Source organism: Melospiza melodia, chromosome W (genome assembly GCF_035770615.1).
Source record: "Melospiza melodia melodia isolate bMelMel2 chromosome W, bMelMel2.pri, whole genome shotgun sequence".
Classification (NCBI taxonomy): Eukaryota; Metazoa; Chordata; class Aves; order Passeriformes; family Passerellidae; genus Melospiza; species Melospiza melodia.
Genome location: NC_086225.1, coordinates 6,323,302 through 6,349,231, shown reverse-complemented (window position 1 = coordinate 6,349,231; position 25,930 = coordinate 6,323,302).

Below are 25,930 nucleotides of genomic sequence, written 5' to 3'. Positions count from 1 at the left end.
GACAGGACAATCATCAGTGAGCCACAAGCAGACGCCCTCAGCAAAACCCTCAGTTGATTCCATAGCGACCCAGACCTCCTCACACCAGGGGCACAGTGTGCATTGGCAGCTTCTAAATTAGTATGCTTCCTAGACGAAAATCATGCAGAGATACCAACGGGTATCCGCGGAGATTCATACAAAAAGCAAGATTTCTTGATAGTTGGACAAGACAAATGCAGCATCCTTGGACTCATTGTTTATCCTACAGTTGTTTCTGCAGACAAGAATACAGAATTGACGGTTCTGTCAAGAGCACTTCGTCCACCATTGACTGTGCCGGAAAATACTGTGGTTGCGAGAGCTTTCGCCTTGCCGCCACACGCCATTGGAGAAGTCATGTCAATCTTCGACGAAGAAGGGCTTCCTATGAAGGAGCATGTTGAGATACATACTACATGGGTGAAGCACATAGGTCGAGATCGACCCACACTGACGTGCCAATTGACATATGGAGACAGGACGATAGCAATCAGAGGCATGCTCGACACAGGGGCGGTTGTCACAGTAATATCGTACATCTTTTGGCCACGCAATTGGAGCTTGGTCGCGCCCTTGGGTTCTCTCTCAGGCATAGGGAGAGTTTCTCTGTGTCTGCAGAGCGAGAATTCCATTGTTGTCAAGGGACCAGGAGACAAGACGGCGATCATTCGTCCTTTTGTCGTCCAGAAGCCGATCACAGTCTGGAGTCGAGACCTTTTGGCACAATGGGGCGCGAAGATCGAAGTGGATTTTTAGTAGGGGTCACTGCGGCACTCGCCACGTTGAAGTTGACATGGAAAACAGATGATCCAGTTTGGGTGGATCAGTGGCCCCTTGAGCAGAAAAAGTTGAGTGCTTTGAAAAACCTAGTCCAAGAACAATTGCAGAAGGGACACATCAAGCCAACAGACAGCCCTTGGAACTCTCCAGTGTTTGTCATCAAGAAAAAGCTATCAGGCAAATGGAGGCTGTTACATGATCTCAGGAAGATCAATGAAGTCATAGAAGGCATGGGACCGCTTCAGCTGGGACTTCCATCTGTCTCGATGGTTCCCAGAGATTGGCCGCTTGTGGTCATTGACCTCAAGGATTGTTTCTTCAGTATTCCGCTCCATCCAGATGACGCTCCGAGATTTGCCTTTTCAGTTCCAAGTATCAACAAGGAAACACCTCTGCAGAGGTACCATTGGGTGGTTCTTCCACAAGGTCTTAAGAATTCTCCAATGATCTGTCAATGGTACGTGGCACGAGCTTTGGCACCAGTGCGGAAGAAGATTCCGAAGGTGAAGATCATTCATTACATGGATGATTTGCTCATTGCAGCATCAACACAACAGGAGCTGCAAGAAGCTCGTGACTGTGTGATCGCAGAAGTGCAAAAGGCAGGTCTGGAAATCAGCATTTCAAAGATTCAAGAGGTTGCACCTTGGAAATATCTAGGGTGGAAGATTTCAGAGAAAACAATAAAACCTCAGAAAATGGAGGTCAGCACAGAGATCAGCAATTTACATGATTTACAACAGCTTTTGGGAGAGATCAACTGGATGAGGCCGATTTTGGGACTCACAAACAGCGACATTCCAGCATTGCTCGATCTTTTGAGAGGAGACACAGACATTCAATCTCCCAGGACACTCACACAAGAAACGAAGAAAGAGTTGGAGAAAGTCACAGATGCTATACAGAAAAGGCAGGTACATCGATTTGTTCCAATGTTGCCTTTTCAGTTGGCAGTGCTGGAGAAGAAAACACAGTTCCATGGTTTGATCTTCCAATGGGATGAATCACAAAAAGACTCTCTAATAATCATAGAGTGGGTTTTCCTACCATACAGGCCTTCAAAGACAATTCTCACGGATTTAGAGATGGCAGCACAAATCATCATAAAGGCGAGAACAAGGTTGCTGAAAATGGCAGGATGGGAATTCTCAATCATCAGATTACCTCTGAAGAAAGACTATTTCGATTGGGCGATGCAACAATCGAAAGACTTGTTAATCGCGTTGTTAGCTTTTCCAGGAACTTGCACAATCCATTTTCCACAGCACAGAATACTGCAATCACAAATATGTTACAGAGCGAAACCAAGAATAAGTGAAGAACCTTTGGACGGGATCACAGTGTTCACTGATGGCTCAGGGAAGACACACAAGTCGGTGATCACGTGGAGGAACTCAACGACAGGGGATTGAGACTCAGATGTAAAGACGGTTCAGGGCTCTCCACAAATCGTGGAGTTGGCAGCCGTTGTCCGAGCGTTTCAGTTGTTCGAACAACCTCTCAATCTGGTCACAGATTCTGCATATGTTGCGGGTGTGGTCAAACAATTGGAAGGTTCGCTCTTGAAAGAAGTCAGTAATGAGGTTTTATACTCATATCTGGTGAGCTTGAAAACGTTGCTAGAGAGCAGGGAAAGAGAATATTTTATCACGCACATTAGAGCACACACAACACTTCCGGGGTTTCTAGCAGAAGGGAATGCTCGGGCAGACAGGTTGACAATGCCCATTTTGCAAACACTTCCGGACATTTTTGAGCAAGTAAGGTTGAGTCATGCGTTCTTTCATCAGAATGCACAGGCGCTGTTTGAATCCTTTCACCGCACAAAGAGTCAGGCGAGGGAGATCATTAGTGCTTGTCCAGACGGTCAGCTTGTGCAGCCACCTTCTTCTACAGGAGCAGTCAATCCACAGGGACTGCAAAGTCTTCAATTGTGGCAAGCTGATGTCATGAAGTATCCATCCTTTGGGAGGCTCAAAAAATGTTCATGTTTCAGTAGATACATTCTCAGGTGCAGTCTTTGCTTCAGCACATGCAGGGGAAACAGCAGACCATGCTTGTCGACATTTTCTGCAAGCATTCGCATCATTAGGTTTGCCTCAGGAGATAAAAACAGACAATGGTCCAACATATACAGGCAGGGTGCTTGACAAATTCCTGAAAAGATGGGGTGTCAAACATACATTTGGTATTCCACATTCACCCACAGGTCAGGCAATCATTGAAAGAACACATCACACCCTGAAATCCCTTCTGGACAGACAAAGAAGGGGTGAGCCGGAGGCAACACCTCACATGAAATTAAATAAGGCGTTGTATGTGTTGAATTTCCTAAATAGTTCATCCTCAGAACCCAATCCACCAATCGTGAGGCATTTTTTAAACAGCACACAGGCAAAGCTAAGAGAAAATCCTTTAGTTTTGATCAGAAACCCAGAGACAGGACAAATAGAGGGCCCTTTCAAACTAATCACTTGGGGCAAGGGTTTCGTTTGTGTTTCCCTAGATCGAGGTCTGAAGTGGGTTTCAGCGCGACACGTGAAGCCATTTCGAACGCGAAAACACGAGAACGCTGATCCGAGAAACAAAGAGACGAGTACTCAGACAGAAGTCGAGGCTCAGACTGCAGAAGACGACTCAGAGGAGAAACAAAAGGAACTAAAGATTTTGGGGATTTTTCCTTTGACGTCTTGAGTGAAAACATGACAATGATTTTGCACGAGAGTGAAGTCATGAGCTTCACAATGCTCATGTGCATCATTCTTTCATTTGTTGCAATAAGCAATGGGGTGAGTTTACCCATTGATCAACCAAAACAAAATGTGTGGGAGGCTTTAGCTCAAGCAGCAAATTTGGATAGTATTTGTCTGACACATTCGAGGCCAGGGAAACCATTTTCAGCATGCATGGTCGGATTGCCAGTGGACGAATGGCCAATTGCAGGGCACTCCGCAGTTAACATCTCGCAGGTCATTAAAGATCCTGTGAAGGAGTGGTGTGCTTGGACACATCTTCTTCCTGTGGCTTCCACAGAACCTCAGGAATTGGAGATTTTTGGGTCCATGAAAATGGAACTCTGCATGCAGTTTGAAACTCCAAATGTCACAAAGACAAACAAAACTATTGATGTAACTCCCAATCATGAATTCTATAAAAATGCATCAGCTTGGTGTAAATACACAGAGAAAACTGCCAGAGGATCAATCCAAGTGCCAGTGTGTCGGGAGTTTAGTTCAAGCATGGCTTAAAGAAAAAGGCCATGAAGCCATACAATTGAGAGAAAAGTAAAAGGTAGTTGCAAAGCAGTTCCAAAGCAGTTCCCAGCCTGATTTCTATAAACAATTAGACTCTCTCAGGCATCATTGTATAAACAATAAGGTTCTCAGGCAGTCTTCCCATAACAAGCAAAACACCCTCTCTGGGAAAAGATGGCACCCTGAGAACAGATGTGGAAGTTTTGGGAACCTTTCATATCACAGTGGGAACACTGGTTTTGTTTTGTGTAAAAAATAAACGGTGTAGGTAAAACAAAAGGTGTGGTTAGAGTTTTCTCTGTTAGCCTATCATAAACCTGGATTTTGGAATATGCATGAAGTTCGTTAACACTATTATTTAAACTGGCTGATCGATCAATAAACTGAGTTCGATGCATCAAAGGATTGGTCGTTCTCCCCTCACTTCAACAAATGGTGACACCCGGACGTGATAGCGGACACCACGACGATCGCGACCACCACAACGATCGCGAACACCACGAGAAGTGAGGACTGGTTCGGGCCCTGAAGCAGCGGGAGCGGCAAATAAGCGCGAAACCAAAGCGGAGGAAAAAAGCCGCCGATACGCGCCGTGCCCTGGCGACCATATAGATGGGTCCAGCCGATACGTGCGGCCGATGCCTGGAAAACGCTGCTAGGTGAAAGTGCGCACTTAAAAGAGGTATGGAAAGGCAAGCCGCATATGAACTTTTTATTATGTTTTTGCAAAAAAGGCAAATTAAGGGAATAGACTTACGGAAGGAATTGCAAGGTCTTTTGGCTTATGATGTGAAACGGGGAATCTTTGTGAATCCCCACACAGTTTACGAGTTAACGGAATTGCGTGAATTCGGTGATTTATTGTCAGAGGCTGCTTTAGAGAGTGGTAAAACTGCCAAGAAGCTAAGCAAGCCATGGCGAGTGATATATGGTGCACTGTTTTACTATCTCTCTGAGTGCAAGACAGCGGCCGCAGCTCGTGGAGCTTGCGGGGCTGTGCTACTCCGAACTCGGCACGGGCGCTCCGCCATGGCGAGCAGCCGCGGCGAGCGACCGCCTGAAATGCTGCGCTGTAGCGGCGGGAGCGGAGGCAGCGGCGAGGAGAGCGGAGCCGCTGCCGAGGGAGCCAAGGCGCGCCGCCCCGGGAGAGAGCGAAGCCGCCGCGGGGGGAGCCGCCACGGGTGCAGCGGTGCCTGCAGCGGAGTCAGCCTGCCGGTGAGTAAACAAAGACCCCAGCGCAGCGGGGGGGGGGAGTTTCGCCCACTCCGACACACGCGCCGCGGGACTGGAGCGCTTTTTGCAGCGGGAGCGTTTCTCCCTCCCCTCACAGCCGGCAAAAGCTTCAGTTTAAGACCTAACAGCCTAATGGATGCCTCGGTCTAGGACCTAACAGCCTAATGGATGTAACTTTTGTCAGCAAAAGGAAAAGATCCCTGTTGAAATTAAGAAACAAGTGATGGTAAACAAGGAAAGTTAAAGGCACTTTTGTTCTTCCTGGCAGAGACTATGAAACAGGAATCAGCGTGCTGTATGCGTGGGTCGGATTTCTGCCAATTTGGCTCGGCATTGGTTATGCTGTCTTGAAATCACCTGCATTAACATAGACTTTAACATCAGAAGCCCGGATGGTTCAGTCAGTGGAACATCAGACTCTAAAATTATATTTTGAAAAGTTTAAAAATGTTAAGATGTGTTGGATTGATTGTATGAGTGAGATTGTATGAGTGTGCTTTTTGGTATAAATGCTGCAGCAGAAACGTGAGAAAGGTTGTTTTGATTTAGTGTTTTGGAGTCAGGCCTGTGGGTGAGTGATAGTGAATGCTATATTTTATGTTTATAGTAAGTTATCTGTTATTAAGTAGTTTAAGTTAAATTATTTATTAAGTGCCGTTTTATTAAGGTTAAGTTTGTTAAGTTTATTTTCTGTTAAGTTCGAGGTCTGTTAAGTTTAAATTGTATATTAGGTTTAAGTTAAGTTAGATTCTGTTAAGTTTGATCTTACATTATTTACAAATAAGTCTGTTATTTAAAGTCAGTTAAGTTTTGTTATAGTTAAGTTTTATTAGAATTAAGAGATTTTACATGTAAGTTCTGTTGATTTAAAAATCTATTAAGTTTAGGTAAAGATAAGTTTAAGTAATGTTAAGATCTATTAAGTTTAAATATTTTAAGTTTAAGTATTTTAAGTATAAGTGCTATTAAGTTTAAGTGATGTTAGATAGATTTATGCTTTTACAATACGCGTTTATTTTATGGCTTGTGTGCAAAGTGTTGTTGTGAACATCAGAGAAACCTTGCTAGCTGAAAATACTATTTAATTATTAGAATTGCCTATTCTTATGTTGCAAAGAGTGTAACACAGCTAGCCCATAGAATTTTGAAGCCAGTTAAGTTCTGTTAATTTACAAATAAGTCTGCTAAGTTAAATATTTTAAGTGCTTTAAGTGTATACTATTTTCTCACCACTCCAAATCAACAAAGGACTGAGAATCGCCCAGCTGATGCCATTTCAGCCAAATGACTAAAGGATTACAGACTGTAAAACTGATTTTGAACTTTTCTGAGAAACCCAAGGAAAAGGTGGATGCGAAAATCTCAAGGACAGAAAGGATCGTTTTCAGACTTGCCATTCACCTTCTCTCCAGGTTCGCATGAATGAAAACAGCTAACAGCTTTCTTTTCTTAGTCTAATTACCACCTACCGTGTAATGCCTGATAAGGCCGGACATTGTGGCTCAGCTGAGGGTGGTTTTAACCCTTTGGGATAAAACGCCGTTGCCGGACGACCAGGGAACTGATTGACATTATTGAATCAGTATCATCTTTCCATATAAAAGGACCGGCAAAAGAGAACTGTCTTGAATGTCACAGCCCCAATTGTGCTGCTTGGGTTGCACTGTGTTGTGGGGGTTGTGACAGGACTTTTTGGGTGGACCAGTTGTCACTTTTTCATTTATGGTGTAATACCTGTAATCATAGACATACCTGGGAACATAATTGGGAGTGGGCACTACGGAATGAAACAGGGCTAAACACTGCCTCAGCTTTAGATCTTTATGAATCGCATGAGCAGAAAATCGTGGCTTATTATCGGTGGGAGGTACAGTGTATTTTGAAAAGGATTAAAGCTCAAAGTGCATCATATATAACCTCTGTAAGGTGTAAAAAACTGGTGCCTTTAACACAACATTCCATTGTAGGGCCTATAAAAGGAGATCCCAATCAGGCATTAGATAACTGCATTAGAAGGTTACAAAGGTGTGGTCTTCAGGTCTCGGGAACAGTAAGGTTAAAAACAGATATAAGAAAAAGAAGGTCAAAGTAAAAACAGAAAAATGAGGTTTACTTTTATTATATTACTTGGTGTAGTGGTAGCTGAAGAATTAAAGGTAAAACATTTTAGTCAACCTAGAGATAATGTATGGATAACACTTGCTAGGCAGATTAATCAGTCATCGCTTTGTCTCAGCATTGGACAAATGCCTTTTCGAACATGTTTGGTAGGGCTTCCAGTATAGTCTCCTTAAGAATTCTGCAGTCTTATTAATAACCGTGCCTTATGTATGCGCAGTATGGTAAATATTAAATTGCCTGTACAAAAAGGGTATACTGCCAGTCAGAGTGACGGCTACCGTCAATGCCTGTTAATTCAATCACTTAATACTCCTTTGCATTCTCCACCTGAGGAGTTGGAGCTTTTCGGAAGTGCAAATGCTAGCATGACCAGCACTTCCAATGGTGGGTGGTTCAGCTTTGATTACTCTAATCTTCAAAAGATGAATCAGCATAAACAGACATGGGCTACTCTGGATTCATCTCTAAGCCCAGACATAGTGTCTAAACAACTTTACAACCAATGTAAAGGCTCTAGCATCATGACACCTAAGAAATTACCTACAGGGATATTTCTAATACGCGGAGATAGAGCCTGGAATGGTATACCTGCCCAACCTCAGGGTGGACCTTGTTATTTAGGCAAGTTATCACTATTCCACCCTAATATATCTGTGTTAATGCAACTAAGTCATAAGATAAACAGACAAAAGCGTAGCTTACATAATTTAGACTGTAGTCAAATAGGAGATCCATGGTTCTGGAGTAAATTTAAACAAGTGATGGTTTCAGCTCTCCTACCATGAGGTGCTGCAAGCAAAGCATTGACTTTAGCAAAACAAATAGGGTGTTGGGCTAAGGGTGAATTGAATAAAACTTCACAGATATTAGATATGTTAACTGCAGATGTACAGAGTGTTAATCACGCTGTTCTGCAAAGTAGAGCTCCCATAGATTTCTTACTATTAGCACAAGGCCATGGGTGTGAAGAGTTTGAAGTGATGTGTTTCATGAACTTATCTGATCATTCTGTATCTATTCATGCTAAGTTAAAAGAGCTACGACTAGGGCTTAACAGCCTTAAGGAAGAAGAAGGACTGGGAATTGATGAGTAGCTTAAAAGTTTCGGATTGGGACCCTGGCTAAGAAACCTTGTAACATATGCTATAGGGATATTAGGTGTACTCTTATTGCTTTTACTTATATTACCTTGTTTTTGTAGCTGTATTCAAAAGATGGTTAGTAGGATGATAGAGAAAACCTGGCAAACTAACCTCCTTTCTCTCAAAGAAAAAAGCGGGGGAAATGTCGGGAGTTTAGTTCAAGCATGGCTTAAAGAAAAAGGCCATGAAGCCATACAATTGAGAGAAAAGTAAAAGGTAGTTGCAAAGCAGTTCCAAAGCAGTTCCCAGCCTGATTTCTATAAACAATTAGACTCTCTCAGGCATCATTGTATAAACAATAAGGTTCTCAGGCAGTCTTCCCATAACAAGCAAAACACCCTCTCTGGGAAAAGATGGCACCCTGAGAACAGATGTGGAAGTTTTGGGAACCTTTCATATCACAGTGGGAACACTGGTTTTGTTTTGTGTAAACAATCAACGATGTAGTAAAACAAAAGGTGTGGTTAGAGTTTTCTCTGTTAGCCTATCATAAACCTGGATTTTGGAATATGCATGAAGTTCGTTAACACTATTATTTAAACTGGCTGATCGATCAATAAACTGAGTTCGATGCATCAAAGGATTGGTCGTTCTCCCCTCACTTCAACACCAGTGCAATTGCCACGGGGTTTGTTTTTAATTTGCGGGGACAGAATTTGGCACGGCATTCCTGCTAATGCCAGGGGAGGTCCATGCAGCATTGGGAAAATTTCAATGTTGTCGCCAGATTTGAAATTGCTAAGAGAGAAAAAACACAAAGAAAAAAGATCATTACAACATTATGCAGCAGATTGCAATGACGAAATACATACTTGGGACAAGGCAAGGAGAATTGCTACAGCAATCTTCTCACCTCAAACAGCATCGGGGGTGGCCTTGACTCAGCTCGACCGCATGGGTTGTTGGTTGAGTGTGGTAGCTAGGGAAGAGGCGCTGCGGAAGATTTCGCGATGTCACGGGAAGCTAGGACCTTCGGTTCCCCATAGATAAGACCCTCAGGTACTCATAGATAAGAAATTAACATAGGAATGTGGTCCCACTAACAATAGGAATGTTGCCCCACTGAAGCCAGTAACTTTCCATCCCTTACCCAGTACTTTTCCATTCCCTACTAACCCTAGGTAAGAAGGACAAACCCCTTTTTTGACGTAGAGACCCCTAAGACTATAAGACCCCATGAGAAGAAGTAATAAACGCCTTTTGACCGTCCACCACATTGGTGTCTGCGTATGTCATTGGCCCGAACGGCCCTAGAGAGAGGGCTGTCGAGCTGTACCTCAGAACCAGGTCGCCTGCCTTGGCATAGAAGGCAACAGTTGAGCAAACATGCTTAATCCGTGTCTGTCGCTTTAAGTGACATGCTAAAAGACATCAGTGGTGTAAGACAGGCAGCTCTTCAAAACAGAGCGGCGATCGGTTATCTATTGCTCGCTCATGGACACGGATGTGAAGAATTTGAGGGGATATGCTGCATGAATCTCTCCGACCATTCAAGATCAATTCATGAAAGTATTCAGAAAATAAAAGATAGCATAAATAAATTTGGCGAGATCACAGGATCTTGGACCGATGATCTGGCAGGATTTTTTGATCTCTCTCCCATATGAAGAGGAATTTTAAAGATAGCATTACATGTCTTAATAATTCTCTTAGTCCTCATGCTTGTTATCCCATGCATCTTTTTATGTATAAGGCGTGTCATGAGTCAGGTAGCGAAAGAAGTGCTTTTAGTGCAAACAGAAGGGGGAGATGTGGGAACTCCACACATCATTCCCAATGTCCAGAGTTGCCGAGACAACCCTTGGGGGGGCTCGGAAGTCCTGGAACGTTGCCAGAAGTGCTTGGTGGTTAGACTTTGATCCTGCACAGGATGTGGCACCTGTATGAGGATGAGAGAATCACACGGGGATAAGTGGTGAAGGGATAGATTAATTATAGAGTGAAAACACAGGTTTTAGAATTTCGGTACAGGGGGGTTCTAGGATACAAGATGGAGGAATTAGGATGTGTCCTGTCCTTCTTCTTCTTCTTCTTGTCATCCATCTCTGATGGTGATGGTGACACTTTGAGATTGGCTCTTACTGAATTTGCACTTGTCAATAAGAGTGAAAGATATTGGGAGGAAAAGGTAAATATCCTACACATAGTTTTTGGTATAAAAATAAGCGGCCGCCCCGAGGGAGGTCAGTGTGCCCATGGCTGACTTGCTGTGCGGACCTCTGTCGGGCCAGGAGACAACATTGTAGATAAGAATTAATAAACAACACTGAAGAACTGAAAAACCTGAAGACTCCTTTTGTCCTTTTGAGTGCGGGCTGCCTCAAGGCCATCCAGAGCCTTACCAGGCCATTTCAACAGCTGAGACAGGACAGAGGGGTACTCACACTGAACCCTCCTGGTTCTGAGGCACTGCCTCTCCCTAAATGCCGTCTCTGTGTCACAGGAAAAAAAAAATGGTTCAGTCTATGGCCACACAAGAAAAGTCCAGCCAAAAGGCCACTCCGTCATCTCTCCCCCACTCAAGAGTCTTCTCCACTTTCCTCGGGCCTATCCCTTGTTATCTCATCGTTTATCTCTCTTCTTATTCAGCTCCAGGAGGATCAGCATTTTGCAAGGTCTCAATCATGCAAGAAAAGGGTTAAAAATTTCAGTCTCTGCCTGTCCCAGAGCTCTGGAACACCCACACTGCCCTTGCACTACCCCCCCTTCCCCTCCTGGGCCGGCGCCGACGCTGGCTCTCCCTCTCTCTCTCCTGGGGGGCGGGGAGGGAATGGCTGCCCGATGTCTTTTGTTCTCTTCCACCCTTCCATCCTTGGGCTGGGACTACCTCATGGCCGGGTGGCTTTTCCCCTACCCCCCAGTCAGCAGCTGAGACAGGGGGAGAGATCCAAAGCCTTTCCCGACGGAAGTCCAAAAGAGAGCCTCCCAGGGACGAAGCTCTGGTTTTTAACCCCTGTGTGTTCTCAGAGGTGTGTCCAAACCCCACTGGCCACATCAGGTGCCAATATCAAAATCTGAGCATCCATTGGTTTGACCACAGCATCCCAGAATTCCCACTTCCTCCTGGTCAAACCAGCACAGTCTCATCCCTCTCATCCCTCTTCATTATGGCTAAGGCAGAAGCATATTCATGTGGCCCAAGTCGTACAAGTTTTTGTCACATCACAGGCGTGCATGGTACTAAGTCTGGGTTCTTAGTTGTCACATCCTCTGAGAAGATAATCTCTGCCACTGCCGTTTCTCTCGGGTGTTGGATCCCTTGCTCTACGGTCTTCCACTGAGTTTGTTGCATATAAAGATCATCTGCAGATCTTTGTGCAACACTGTCCAAGACCCGTGCCCAGAGGCTGCGTGGATTAGCCCCCCTCATCATTTCTTGGTCAATGACAGGATCCTGTGACAGGGATCCCAAATGCCACGCTTCAGTGCCATCCAGAATTGTAGCCTCGCCTGCAGCATCCCAGAGATGGACCAGCCAACTAATTATGGATTCATCAGGTCGTCGGGTGTAATCCTTCCGTAAGCCACGAAGGTCCTTCAGGGGAAAGGACTCAATATTTGCGTCTGATCTTGCACCTGCTGCTTGGACTCCTGATTTTATGTCAGGAAGCATCGAGGTTCCTTCTCCTGCATCACCATCATCATCCACTGGTCGATTAGTTTTTTCTGTGCATTTCCCACTTCTAGTACTGGTAGCAACAGTCATGGGTTTAGATGCTGGCTTAGGCTCACTATCTGGTTTGGCTGCTGGCTTCGAGCCTGGGCTGTTGGCTACAGCTTGAGTGACTGGGATAGCTGATTTATCTCCCTGCCTCCCTGCCTCTGTCTGCTGCCCTACACTATCTAACAAAGTGCGATAAGCATAGGCCAGGGCCCAGCTTACTGCAATTAGCCTTTTCTCCTTAGAATCGTCATGGCACTTCTCTTTTAGGTATTTCCCCACCTCAGCTGGGTTCTGAATTTGTTCCTGTGGAAAATTCCAGTCTACAGGATCAGAAAATTCCTTCAGGGTTTGGCCTATATTTTCCCACTGTCCACACCACTCAGGATTTTTCACGCCTACATCTGCTTCTGGGTCAAGGGTCTCACCAGCTCCTCTGGATATCTCAGCCCTCATTCTGGAGAAGCTGCAGACCATATAGAGGAAGCATACCAGATTAAATACCAGAAAGATGGTCTCTTTAACAATCAGGGGAAACTGAACATTCTCAAAAAGTGACATAATTGATCCAAAGGAGAAGAAGGAAAGGGAAGGCTGGAAAGTCTTATTCTCAGCTCCTCCACTAACGAACTGAGTGTAATTACTAATAAATTCCCAAAACGTACTACTGGAATTGGGATGCAGGGTAGGATGAGGAAACCATAAACCATACATATCATAAACAGACACCAGTATCTTTGTAAACCCTTTATAAATCATTATCACCAAGGCCAGCACAACAGCTATTCCAATCCGTACCCCTCTACCGTAAAAATTACTTGTTATGGAATATAATCCTAGTGACCAGAAAGGTATTGAAACCTCAAAAAGGTCTAGAGCCCAGAGCCACACGAAGGCTTTCACACCCAGAGACATCAGGGATTCAAGCAGCATGGCTACTAACTGCTTTAACAACAACAAACACACAATTAATAGAGCTTTTTTCCACCTTTTCCAGCCACACTTTGGATGCCAGTTCATGCATTTCTCCAGGTTTAGAGCAAATTTGGGGAAGAATTCCCCAAAGGAGCTTCGGTGGGAAAAGCAGACCAAATCAGCCCCTCCCCCCAACTGGTCCGGGAGGGAAAAAATACCTCCTTGGAGAAAGGTGGAAAAAACTGTTTACTAAACAATAAAACCAAAACAATATCAAACAATGAGAACCCTTGCCCCTCTAAAAGAGATGACAAACTGAGAAAACCCCGTCCTCAGGTTGCAGCTCACTCAGTCTCTGATCAGTCCCTCCAGTGCTGGAATTGTCGCAGGCCAGGCCTGACCCGGTGGGCCACAGCTGCAGCTGCCGGTGCTCTCCTGGGTGTTCAGTCCAGAGCAGTTTCAAGAGGTCCAAAGAAAAGGGAAAAACCAGTCCAGGGAACTTCTCTGCCTCAGCTAGGGAACACTAACTAAAAAGCAAAAGACGAGCTCTGTCCCACAGTCTGTCCATCCGCAGACAACACAGTCAAGAGCAGGAATGTGGAGGAGTGAGTGCAGTGTCTGAGAACAAACTGCGCGCTTCTTCTCTCCACCCCTTCACTCTCTGGAACACTCTTAAAGGTACAAAACTTATTATTCAACATAAACAGAATGAGACGATTGGGGATAGAAGCATCATATAGTCAACCCAAGACAGCCATCAAGAAACGGGGCAGGTGAGTTTTGTTTTCCAGGAAAAAAAAGGCGAAGTTTATGTTTGGGGGACTGTGGCCGAGAGTGGCTGGCTGCTGAAATTCCGCAATACACAGGATGGTTCCCAGAGCTAAGCTGGCACCAGTGCCAAGTCGGGATGGTTTGACAGTGCCAAGTGGCCCCTGGAATCTGCCATCAATAACCAGGGCCGGTGCATTTTGTTTGCCAGTAAAAAGGAGAGAGGTTTCTGTTAACGGGCCTGTGGCTGAGAGTGGCCAGTTGGCTCCTGAAATTCCGCAATACACAGCGTGATTCCCAGACCCAAGGTGACACCAGTGCCAAGTGCTGGTTTGACAGTGCCAAGTGGCTCTTGCAATCTGCCTCAAGAAACGGGGATGGTGAGGTTTTTTTTGCCAGGAAAAAGCAGCGAGGTTTTTGTTCAGGGGCCTGTGGCCGAGAGTGGCTGGCTGGCTCCTGAAATTCCGCAGTACGCAGGATGGTTCCCAGACCCAAGCTGGCACCAGTACCAAGTCAGTTTGGTTTGACAATGACAAGTGTCTCCTGCAATCTGCCATCAAAAACCAGGGGAAGGATAGTTTTGTTGGCCAGGAAAAAGGGGCAATGTTTCTATTCAGGGGCCTGTGGCTGAGAGTGGCTGGCTGGCTCCTGAAATTCCGCAGTACGCAGGATGGTTCCCAGACCCAAGCTGGCACCCCTACCAACTCAGGCTGTTTGACAGTGACAATTGGCTCCCTCAATCTGCCATCAAGAACCAGGGTAAGTGAGTTATTTTGCCAGGATAAAGGAACCAGTTTTTTATTCAGGGGTCTATAGCTGAGAGTGGCCGGCAGGCTCCTGAACTTCCACATTACGCAGGATGTTTTCCAGACCCAAGCTGGCACCAGTGCCGTGTCAGGCTGATTTGACAGTGCCATATGGGTCTTGCAATCTGCCTCAAGAAACGGGGATGGTGAAGGTTTTTTTGCCAGGAAAAAGGAGCGAGGTTTTTGTTTGGGGGCCTCTGGCTGAGAGTGGTTGGCTGGCTCCTGAATTTCCACAATACGCCAGATGGTTCCCAGCCCCAAGCTGGCACCAGTGCCAAGTCAGACTTGTTTTACACTGCCAAGTGGCTCCTACAATCTGCCATCAAAAACCAGGGCAGGTGAGTTATGTTTCCCAGGGTAAAGAGCCGCGCTTTTTGGTTTGGCGATGTGTGCCTCGAGTGGCCGGCTGGCTCCTGAAATTCCGGAAAACGCAGGGTGGTTCCCAGATCCAAGCTGGCACCAGTACCAATTCTGGTTGGTTTGACAATGACAAGTGGCTCATGCAATCTGCCATCAAGAGACGGGGCAGGTGAGTTTTGTTTGCCGGGATAAAGGAGCGAGGTTTTTATTTGGGGGTCTATGGCTGAGAGCGGCCGGATGGCTCCTGAAATTCCACAATACGCAGGATGGTTCCCAGACCCAAGCTGGAACCAGTGCCCAGTCAGACTTGTTTGACAGTGCCAAGTGGCTCTTGAAATCTGCCTCAAAAAACAATGACAGTGAGGTTTTTTTTGCCAGGAAAAAGGAGCGAGGTTTTTGTTTGGGGGCCTGTTGCTGTGAGTGGCCGGCTGGCTCCTGAAATTCCACATTATGCAGGATGGTTCCCAGACCCAAGCTGGCACCAGTGCCGTGTCAGGCTGATTTGACAATGCCATGTGGGTCTTGCAATCTGCCATCAAGAATTGGAGCAGATGAGATTTTTTTGCCAGGAAAAAGGAGAGAGGTTTCTGTTCGGGGGCCTGATGCCAAGTCAGACTTGTTTTACAGTGCCAAGTGGCTCCTACAATCTGCAATCAAGAAACAAGGCAGGTGAGTTTAGTTTTCCAGGGGAAAATGCCGAGGTTTGTGTTCGGGACCTATGGCAGGAGTGGCTGGCCGGCTCCTGAAATTCCACAATACGCAGGATGGTTCCCAGATCCAAGCTGGCACCAGAACCAACTCAGGCTGGTTTGACAGGGCCAATAGGCTCCTGAAATCTGCCATCAAAAACAAGGGCAGGTTAGTTTTTTTGCCAGAAAAAAGGGGCAAGGTTTCTATTCAGAGGCCTGTGGCTGGAGTGGGCGGCCGGCTCCTGAAATTCCGCAATACACAGGATGGTTCCCAGATCCAAGCTGGCACCAGTGCCAAGGCAAGCTGGTTTGACAGGGCCAAGTCACTCATGCTATCCTCCATCAAGAATCAAGGCAGGTGATTTTTGCTTGCCAGGAAAAAGGGGCGAGGTTTCTGTTCAGGGGTCTGTGGCTTAGAGTGGCCGGCTGGTTCCTGAAATTCTACAATACGCAGGATGGTTCCCAGACCCAAGTTGGCACCACTACCAACTCGGGCTGGTTTGACAGGGCCAAGTGGCCCCTGCAATCTGCCATCCTGAACTGGGGCAGGTGAGTGTTTTTTGCCACGAAAAAGGAGCGAGGTTTTTATTCGTGGGCATGCGGCTGAGAGTTGCCGGGAGGTTCCTGAAAATCCACACTTCCCAGGATGGTTCCCAGACCTAGGCTGGCACCAGTGCCAAGTCAGACTTGTTTGACAGTGCCAAGTTGCTCCTGCAGTGTGCCATCAAGAAAGAGGAATGGTGTGTTTAATTTTCCTGGGGAAAGATCCAGGGTTTGTGTTCGGGGCCTATGGCTGGAGTGGTCGGCAGGCTCCTGAAATTCCACATTACGCAGGATGGTTCCCAGACCCAAGCTGTCACCAGTACCAACTCAGGCTGCTTTGACAGTGCCAGTGGGCTCCTGCAATCTGCCATCACGAACCGGGTCAGGTGAGTTTTGTTTTCCAGAAAAAAGGGAGCGCGGTTTCTCTTCGGGGGCCTGATGCCTGTCGCAGTCGAGATGGTCATGACATAAAGCATAGACCACAAGCAGTCTCAGTTGGCAACACTTGGCAACAGTTTATTAGTGAAAACGGCTGATCTTTTATATACTTTCCAGTTGTTTACCCTTCTTCTACCTTAGCTATTGTCCACAATAATTCAATACCATGCCATTGGTGAAAAGTTACTTTGACTCCACCTAACTTTCTAAAAATGCTTCATCCAGCTGAAGAATGCTCTCATCTTCCTTCTCTCAATCTCCTTGGTTACAGCCTTGGAGAAAGCTCCTCATCAGCTTCTTCTTCTTCTTACTTCTCGCTCCTTTAGCTAACAGGCCCGCTGCTAACCACTTCCACAATTCCCCCTTTTTTTTTTTTGAACTGTAAATACAGCTGCTATGGATTTTTGCAGGGCCCTTTGCAAAAACCCAAGCAGAGAGGGGACACACAAAATCACAATCACAACCATCAACAAAATTCCCATCCTTAATACAATCCTTCCTGTCCTTCATCCATCTTTAAGTACTGATATATGGTCTTAGCCAGTGTGATCCGCACGTTCTGCTTCAGCTGCGGAACCATCGATCCTGTCCCTTCCCGCACGCTCTAGCTAAGGTTTGACACAGCGAGCAGGAACCCATCGAGGACCATTATCTGTCAAAACACAAGCATAACCCCTCCCCCAGGTTATTAGTTCCACTGGTCCAGACCATATACCAGTAATCAAATCCTTGACCCATACCTTGACATTTCTATGGAAATTTGGTTGCTTAGAATTCAAAGAAGAAAAATGGCAAAAGATTGGAGGTAACTGTGAGTCAGGTAGGGGATGCAAGAAGTTTAACACATAAACAGCTTTATCTAATCTGACTTGAGGTGACTCCTGTTGCATTTCCCCTTTTTGTTTTTGAACCTGATGTTTAAGAAGTCTGTGAGCTCTTTCAATAATTGCTTGGCCTGTGGGGACATGTGGAATACCTGTTGAATGCTCAATGCCCCAAGCACGAAAGAATGCTTGCATTTTCTGCAAAGCATATGCTGGGCCGTTATCTGTTTTTACATGACACGGAACACCTAGAATAGAAAAGGCATGATAAAAATGACGAATAGCATCTCGAGTTTTTTCTCCTGTGAATGCTGAAGCAGCCATTGCATGAAAAAAAGTATCAACTGTAACATGAACATACTTAAAGTGACCAAATTCTGGCATTTTTGTAACATCAGTTTGCCATTCTTCTAACGCAGAAAGACCTCTAGGGTTGGTACCATAATACTAAGTGACATGAATCATATGACAGTCGGGTCAAGAGGAAAGAATAGATTTTGCTTTGGCAGTAGACAATTTGAATTGCTGCTGTAAAGCTTGAGCACTCTGATGAAAAAATTGATGGGATAAAATTGCCTGCTGCAACACATTGGGTACAGTTTTGATTGCAGCAGCAGCTACTAAAGAGTCTACATAGGCATTGCCTTCAGCAAAAAATCCTGGCAATGATGTATGGCCTTGATCTAAATGCTTAACCAAATTGGCAACATAAACTGAATCAGTAACTATGTTTACAAAACCAGGAAACAAAGTAAAAGCCAAAAGAACAGCAGAAAGTTCAACCAGTTGAGGAGATCCCTGCTGAATCACTGTCTGATATTCCCAGTGATCATCCTTTCTCCAAGCCACAGCTGCTTTTCCGGTTTTCCCGATACCCATCTGTAAAAACCGTTATACCTTCCACTGGAACAGGAGAACAAATTTGCTTGCCTTCAAAAGGAATCTCTTTAGTCAGTGTTAGAACAGGATAAAAAGGCAAATGATATAAGATTTGGCCTGTAACACCAACAGAGGGATCTGTCCTGTTAACAAATTTGTGTGCTAGGGCTAATTCAACTTCTTCTAGGGTCTTTTTTGCCGCTGAGGTCAATTGCCTCTCATCAGTGGAGGAAGTGATGCCTGAGAGCAAATCAAACAATGGCTGCATCTGATGATTAGTTATGCCTAAATAGGATTGAATCCAACCTATTAAACCAACCAATTTCTGTACATCAGTAGCAGTTTTAACATCAATGTCCAACTTTCAAGGTTGAGGCATAACTTGAGTGTTGGTCACCAACATACCTAGGTATTTCCAAGGCATGTGTTCCTGCACTTTCTCTGGGGCAATAATCAGACCAAAGGCTTTCAAATTTGTCACAGCACATTGTTTAAGATCTGACAACTGTTGTTTGTTGTCAGATGTCAACAAGATATCATCCATGTAATGGTAGCCGTAGCAGTTTTTAAATTGCTCCCACACTTTTGACAAGGCCTGTGCCACAAACCATTGACAAATAGTTGGCGAATTTTTCATGCCTTGTGGGAGTACCTTCCATTGATATTCTTTATCAGGTTCAGCATGATTTATAGAAGGCACCGTAAAAGCGAATTTTTCTTTGTCCTGTTCAGCCAATGGAATAGTGAAGAAACAATCTTTTAGATCAATGACAACTATTTGCCATTCCTGTGGAATCATCGTGGGTGTAGGAAGGCCTGGTTGCAAAGCTCCCATTGTTGCCAGTACAGCATTTATCTGCCGTAAATCATGTAAGAGTCTCCATTTTCCTGATTTCTTTTTTATTACAAAAACAGGGGTGTTCCAGGGACTAAATGATTCCTCAATGTGTCCTGCTTGCAATTATTCTGTAACTAATTCTTGCAGGGCAGTAAGCTTTTCAGTAGTCAGGGGCCACTGGCGAACCTGGACAGGCTTATCTGTCAACCATGTCAGGGGTACAACTGGACGTTCATTGCCCTGCAACACAGTGGCCCCCATTAAAAATCCGTAGTAATTTTGACACCCCATTAAGATAAACAATCTTGTCCCCACAAACTTTGAGGAGCATCGGCAACATAGGGTCTGATGTTAGCTTGTTGGCCATCAGGATGTTTTACATTAATTACAATGGTTGACAGGCCACCTGTTGTAGCACCACCCAACCCCAGGAGTCCAAAACTTGCACGAGTGAGAGGCCACGATTGAGGCCAGCAAAGTCGCGAGAGTATTGTGACATCTGCTCCAGTGTCAATCAAACCTGTTACTGATATAGTTCCTGGATGACATCCACTGGCGGTGAGAGTGCATGTCTTTTCTGGACGGCTCTCTGTTACTTTCTCAGTCCAAAACACTTGAGGTACTCCTGTCGATCCAAAGCTTCCTTTGGACTTTGGTCCACTGTATTTGGAACAGAACTCACAAAAGGTACGAGTTGAGCAATGCAAGTTCCTTTCTGAATAGTGACATCAATGGACACCATAGCATTAATCTGCCCTAAATAATTAGCATCAATAAGCCCTAGATGCACATGAATACCTCTAAGTGTAGTACTTGATCTCCCTATCAAAAATGCTTCATCCAGCTGAAGAATGCTCTTATCTTCCTTCTCTTGATCTCCTTGGTTACGGCCTTGGAGAAAGCTCCTCATCAGCTTCTTCTTCTTCTTACTTCTCGCTCCTTTAGCTAACAGGCCCGCTGTTAGCCCCTTCCACAGATGCCAGAGCGCCCAGCTGGCTCCTGAAATTCCGCAATACGCAGGATGGTTCCCAGACTCAAGCTGGCACCAGTGCCATGTCGGGCTGGTTTGACAGTGCCAAGTGGTTCCTGCAATCTTCCATCAAGGACCTGGGCAGGTGAGTATTGTTTGCCAGGTAAATTAAGCGAGGCTTTTGTTCGGGCATCTTTTCATGAAGTGGCCCCCCGGCTCATGAAATTCTACATTACTCAGGATGGTTCCCAGACCCAAACTGGCACTAGTGCCAAGTCGAGCTGGTATGACAGTGCCAAGCGGCTCCTGCAATCTACCATCAAAAACCAGTGAAATCTTTGTTTGCCAGGAAAAAGAAGTGAGGTTTGTGTTCCAGGGCCGATGGGCAGTGTAGCCGGCTGGCTCCTGAAATTCCGCAATACATAGGATGGTTCTCAGACTCAAGCTGGCACCAGTGCCAAGTCAGGCTGATTTGACATTGTCAAATGGCTCCTTCAATCTACAACCAAGAACCGGGGCAGGTGAATTTTGTTTGCCAGGAAACAGAAGCGGGGTTTTTTTTCGGGGGCCTGGGGCTGAGAGTAGCAGGCAGGATCCTGAAATTCCACAATACGCTGGATGTTTTCCAGACCCAAGCTGACACCAGTGCCAAGTCAGGCTGGTTTGACATTGCCAAGTGGTTCCTGCAATCTTCCATCAAGAACCGGGGCAGGTGAGTTATGTTTTCCACGAAAAAAGGAGAGAGGTTTTTTTTCTGGAGCCTGTGGCTGAGCATGGGCTTTTGGCTCCTGAAATTCCGAAATAAACAGGATGGTTCCCAGACTCATGCTGGCACCAGTGCCAAGTGGGGCTGTTTTGACAGCACCAAGTGTCTCCTGCAATCTGCCATCAAGAGCTGGGGCAGGTGAGTTTTGTTTTCCAGGAAAAAGGAGGGAGTTTTTCCTTCAGGGCAGGTGGCTGACATTGCTGGCAGGTTTCTGAAATTCCGCATTACGCAGGATGGTTCCCGACCCTAGCAGGCACCAGTGTCAAGTCGGGCTGGTTTGAAAGTGCTAAGTGGCTCCTGCAATCTGCCATCAAGAACCGGGTCAGGTGGGTTTTTTCTGCCACGAAAAAGGAGCGAGGTTTTTGCTCGAGAGCCTGTGCCCGGAGCGTCCAGCTGGCTCCTGAAACTCCCCAATACGCAGGAGGGTTCCCAGATCTAAGCTGACACCAGTGACAAGTCAGACTGGTCTCGCAGTGCCAAGTGCCTCTGGCAATCTGCCATCAAGAACCGGTGATGGTGAGTTTTTGCCAGGAAAAACAAGTGAGGTTTCTCTTTGGGGGCCTTTGGCTGACAGTGGCCGGCTGGCTCCTGAAGCTCCACAATATGCAGGATGGTTACCAAACCAGAGCTGACACCAGTGCCATGTCGGGCCGGTTTGACAGTGCCAAGTGGCTCCTGCAATCTGCCATCAAGAGCCGGGGACGGTGAGTTTAGTCTTTCAGAGGAAAGAGCCGAGGTTTGTTTCCGGGGCCTATGACTGAGAGTGGCCGTCTGGCTCCTTAAATTCTTGAAAAACGCAGGATGGTTCCCTGTCGCAGACATTTTTTCACAGAAATCCTTTCTTTCAGATTTCTGCATTTTCTGGGAAGCTGAGGGCCCCCAGAAAGAGAATGTAAACAATTGTTATCAGCTGCTGTGGGATGCAATGGGATGCACCTTGATTGGCTCATGTTTCTATGTTTATAATTAAGGGCCAATCACAAGTGCAAGCTAGGGACAGAGTCCCTCGACACAACTTTGTTATAGATTCTTTCTTTCTATTCTTAGCCTAGCAAGCATCTGCATCTTCTCTCTTTATTCTTATTAGTATAGTTATAATGTATTATATATCATATATCAATAAATCCAGCCTTCTGATCATTAAACAAGATTCTCGTCCGTCTCTCACCATCCCCAATGACCCACTCAGGTTGCTGTAATATCTGGTGACCCCTCGTGTCAGAGCAAAAATTAATTTGATAAGACCAGAGGAGCAAATTGCTGCACTGGGTAAAAATCCTGTATGTGTAGCATTTGATGGTTGCTTTGAAGTGGCCACAGAAGTGGATTCAAGCCAGGAGCTGAAGAACTGAAGATCCTGATTTGGACAGAGTTCACAGCCAAGGCTGACCACAAAGAGAACCTGAAAACCCTCCGGGAGATGTTCGGAAAGAGCAGCAGAACCGTGGAGCTGGCCAGAGTAAACTGGACTCTTTCAAAAGGTACTGTTTGCTTTTCCCTTCCTGATGAACCAGCCTTTCGTAGCTTGTGGCTTTTCGTATGGCAGACACATGCCTTGCCGGAAGAGGTTCAGTTCTCCCCTTCAGAGGAGAAGATTATTGCCCTCTGGCAACACTGGTGTAGAGAAGATGGTTTTTTTCTGCCAGGAACAGATCTCTATGAGTTCTTTCGATGGGCAAAGCTTTTTGGGTTCTTTACTGATGTCCTGTACGCTTTGGATGTTTTTGTCTGGGAATGCATGGACTCCATTCTCCAGTTCGTCTGGAGCCAGGGACGTGTCCTTCCTTTTATCTACCCAGCATTTATAAAGCTCTTCCCAGTTTTGAAATGCAGAGCAGCCGTCTTTCAATGAATTTCTAACTGCTATGGGCAGGCTCCGTTTCCACCGTCTCTGAGAGAAGACCCGGTGGGGGATGAGATTCTGCTTCCCAGCCCCCCTTGCTTTGCGGCGGGGGGGGCTGAAACTTCGCCGCGTGAAGAAGTTTTTTTTACTTTTTCTCCCGAGCCTGCGCAGATGGGATTTTCTCCTCCCCCCCCCTTCTCTCTCTCCGGGGGGATGGGAGGAGGCGGTGCTGCCACAGCCGGCCTCTCAGACTCCGCCTTGTTCAGACATGGGGGTGGCACCAGTCTCTGAGTTTTATCCACCTCTCCCAGCTCCGTCACTCCAGGCGATCCCGTCTCTGCCTCTCCAGGCGGTCCCACCCACGGCTCCACAGGCCTCCCCGCCCCTGCCAGCGCCTGCGTCTGAGGAGGCAGAAGAGGCACTTCCTGTGGTTGCTCTGTTGCCAGGCAATGACGATCCCTCTCCAGCTTCCGGCTCAGCGGAGAAGATTTCTCCGCCGCTTCCTTCGGCCCCTCCGCCGCTTCCAGCGGCCTTCTCACTGCCTCAAGCCAAGACAGTCCCTGTTCAGGATGGTGTGGAAGATGGTCCTGAACCCGCGGGAACCTCGGGGCAGCCCGCGGCTGATCTTACACTCAGCGTGATTCCCTCCCCGGTTCCGGCTTCCCCCCCGCTGCTTCCACTGGCCATCCCAGCGGCTCTGCCGTTGTCGGAGGCTCTGCCCTCCGTGTCGGCGTCAGAGACTGCACTGGAACCGGCGGCTTGTTCCAGCTCGGACCATCCCGGACTGGCTGCTGTAGCAGCTGCCCCGGCAGGGGATCTCTCCTTCCGTGGAGCGGGGGCTGCTCGTCAGCTGACTGTTGCGGCAGTCCAGCTGCCTGTTTTTAAGATCAGCATTCTCGGCAGTTTGGGGGGTGGTTTTTCGGGGATTGTCCCATGGAAGCCGCCGCCTCTCCTGTGGCCTTGTGGCATGGGGGGGGCAGGTGCATCCCGAGAGTTCTGCCTCTGATCCTCAGCCCGGAGGGGATAGGGATGATGCTACGGGGTGGATGAGAGACAAACCCGATGCATTGCAGAGGGAGAGGGCACAGTTGGAGGAGACCATAGCTGGTTTGCTGTGGGAAACAAACATCTCCAGACCCCAGATGGGATTGCTGGGGAAGGCTTCTATTTCCCAGCTGCTGGCATGCCTCAGTGGTTTTGGGGAAAGGAAGCATCTCACTACCCATGCTGCCATTGTGCTGGCAGCAGGGTGCAGGCCTGTGGGAATGCAGAGCCTGTGTCATGGGTTTGACCTGGGCTGTTGGGCTCAGGAAGTTCCTGGGCCGGGCCCACTGCGTGGCCTCCTTGAGTTTCTGGGAATTCTGGTTTCTCCTACCGGTCCTGGTCCCCCTTTGTGGGCCAGTTTTGGGTTCTTTTGCTTTTCGATAAAAAAAAAAAAAAAAAAAAATTAAAATTTAATTAAAAAGATTGAAAATAGTGAGCAGCAGCTCTGAAGCACTGAAGCATTGAAGGGCCAGAAAAGGACATTCCAAAATTGTTCAAATGGTTTGAAATTGTTTAAAATTGTGTTATGCTGCTTTCAGGACCAAAAAGGACTCAGTTTCCAAAAGAAACAACTTCAGCTGATGGACTGTTCCTGAAACTCAGCTGCTTGGACTTGAATTTTCCTTGCATTGTTTTTTGCATTTTCTTATATTGTAGGCTTGTTTTAGTGATTTGTTAGTATTGTATATTTTACAGGTGAAGAAATTTCCTGTTCATTTGACATCAGCATTTTTCTTTTAATTTATACAATTTAGAAAGGTGACATGTCGCAGACATTTTTTCACAGAAATCCTTTCTTTCAGATTTCTGCATTTTCTGGGAAGCTGAGGGCCCCCAGAAAGAGAATGTAAACAATTGTTATCAGCTGCTGTGGGATGCAATGGGATGCACCTTGATTGGCTCATGTTTCTATGTTTATAATTAAGGGCCAATCACAAGTGCAAGCTAGGGACCTAGTCCCTCGACACAACTTTGTTATAGATTCTTTCTATTCTTAGCCTAGCAAGCATCTGCATCTTCTCTCTTTATTCTTATTAGTATAGTTATAATGTATTATATATCATATATCAATAAATCTAGCTTTCTGATCAAGAAACAAGATTCTCGTCCATCTCTCACTATCCCCAGCGACCCACTCACTTTGCTGTAATAGTTCCCAGACTCAAGCTGGCACCAGTCCCTGTTCTTCCACAAGGGCGTTTAGGGTGCGCAGCTTGGCTTTCTTTAGGGGCCACTGCTCTGTCCAGATAGGCTTGTGGCTTTTCCAGGTGAGACGGGGTATTTCTGGCAGCGTGCTCAACTCAGTGGCCCCAGTCAAAAATCCTGAATGGGAATACGTAGGGAAGCACCCCACTGGGATAAAACGTCTGTGCCCCTAAGGGTGATGGGGGCCCTTACCACAAATGGACGGATGGTTGCCAGCTTGTGTTCTGGCCCTTCTACCAGGATGTTGTTCTTGCTCCTCATGGATACTGTAGTTCCACCAATCCCGGAAATCATGCCTGCAACAGGTTGTAGATCCCAGTGTGCTGGCCAATCTGAACGGGCGATGATGGTCACATCTGCTCCGGTGTCCAGCATCCCTGGCAGGTGGGTCTTCTCTCCTTTGCAGGAGAGGCCGCACTCGATGGTAGGCTTGGATGGTCCCATGACTTGTGCCCACATAGCTGTAGGGTTGAGAGGAATCTGTTCCCTGTGATTCTTTGGGAGTAAAAATGCCTGAGCTATTGGAGTTCCCTTAGAAAGAAAAAATGGTAAGTCCATGCAGTATACCTGCACGAGGATCTCTTGTCCTGGCTGCACTGTCAGCACTTCTGGAACAATGAAGATCTCCTTTGGAGTATTAAGCGAGTCACCTGTAATTAGAATGTCTGAAGGACTCCCTTTAGGTCCATATTTTCCTGTGGGAACACGGTGAAGATTCTTATCATTAAAGTCTATGGGCAAAGCAGTTACCAGTTGCCAGCGGGTGCCCCTCTGGGTTGTCCCGTGGGTTGGGGCTTCTCCTTTGGGTCTGGAGCAGCCTGGGTTTGTG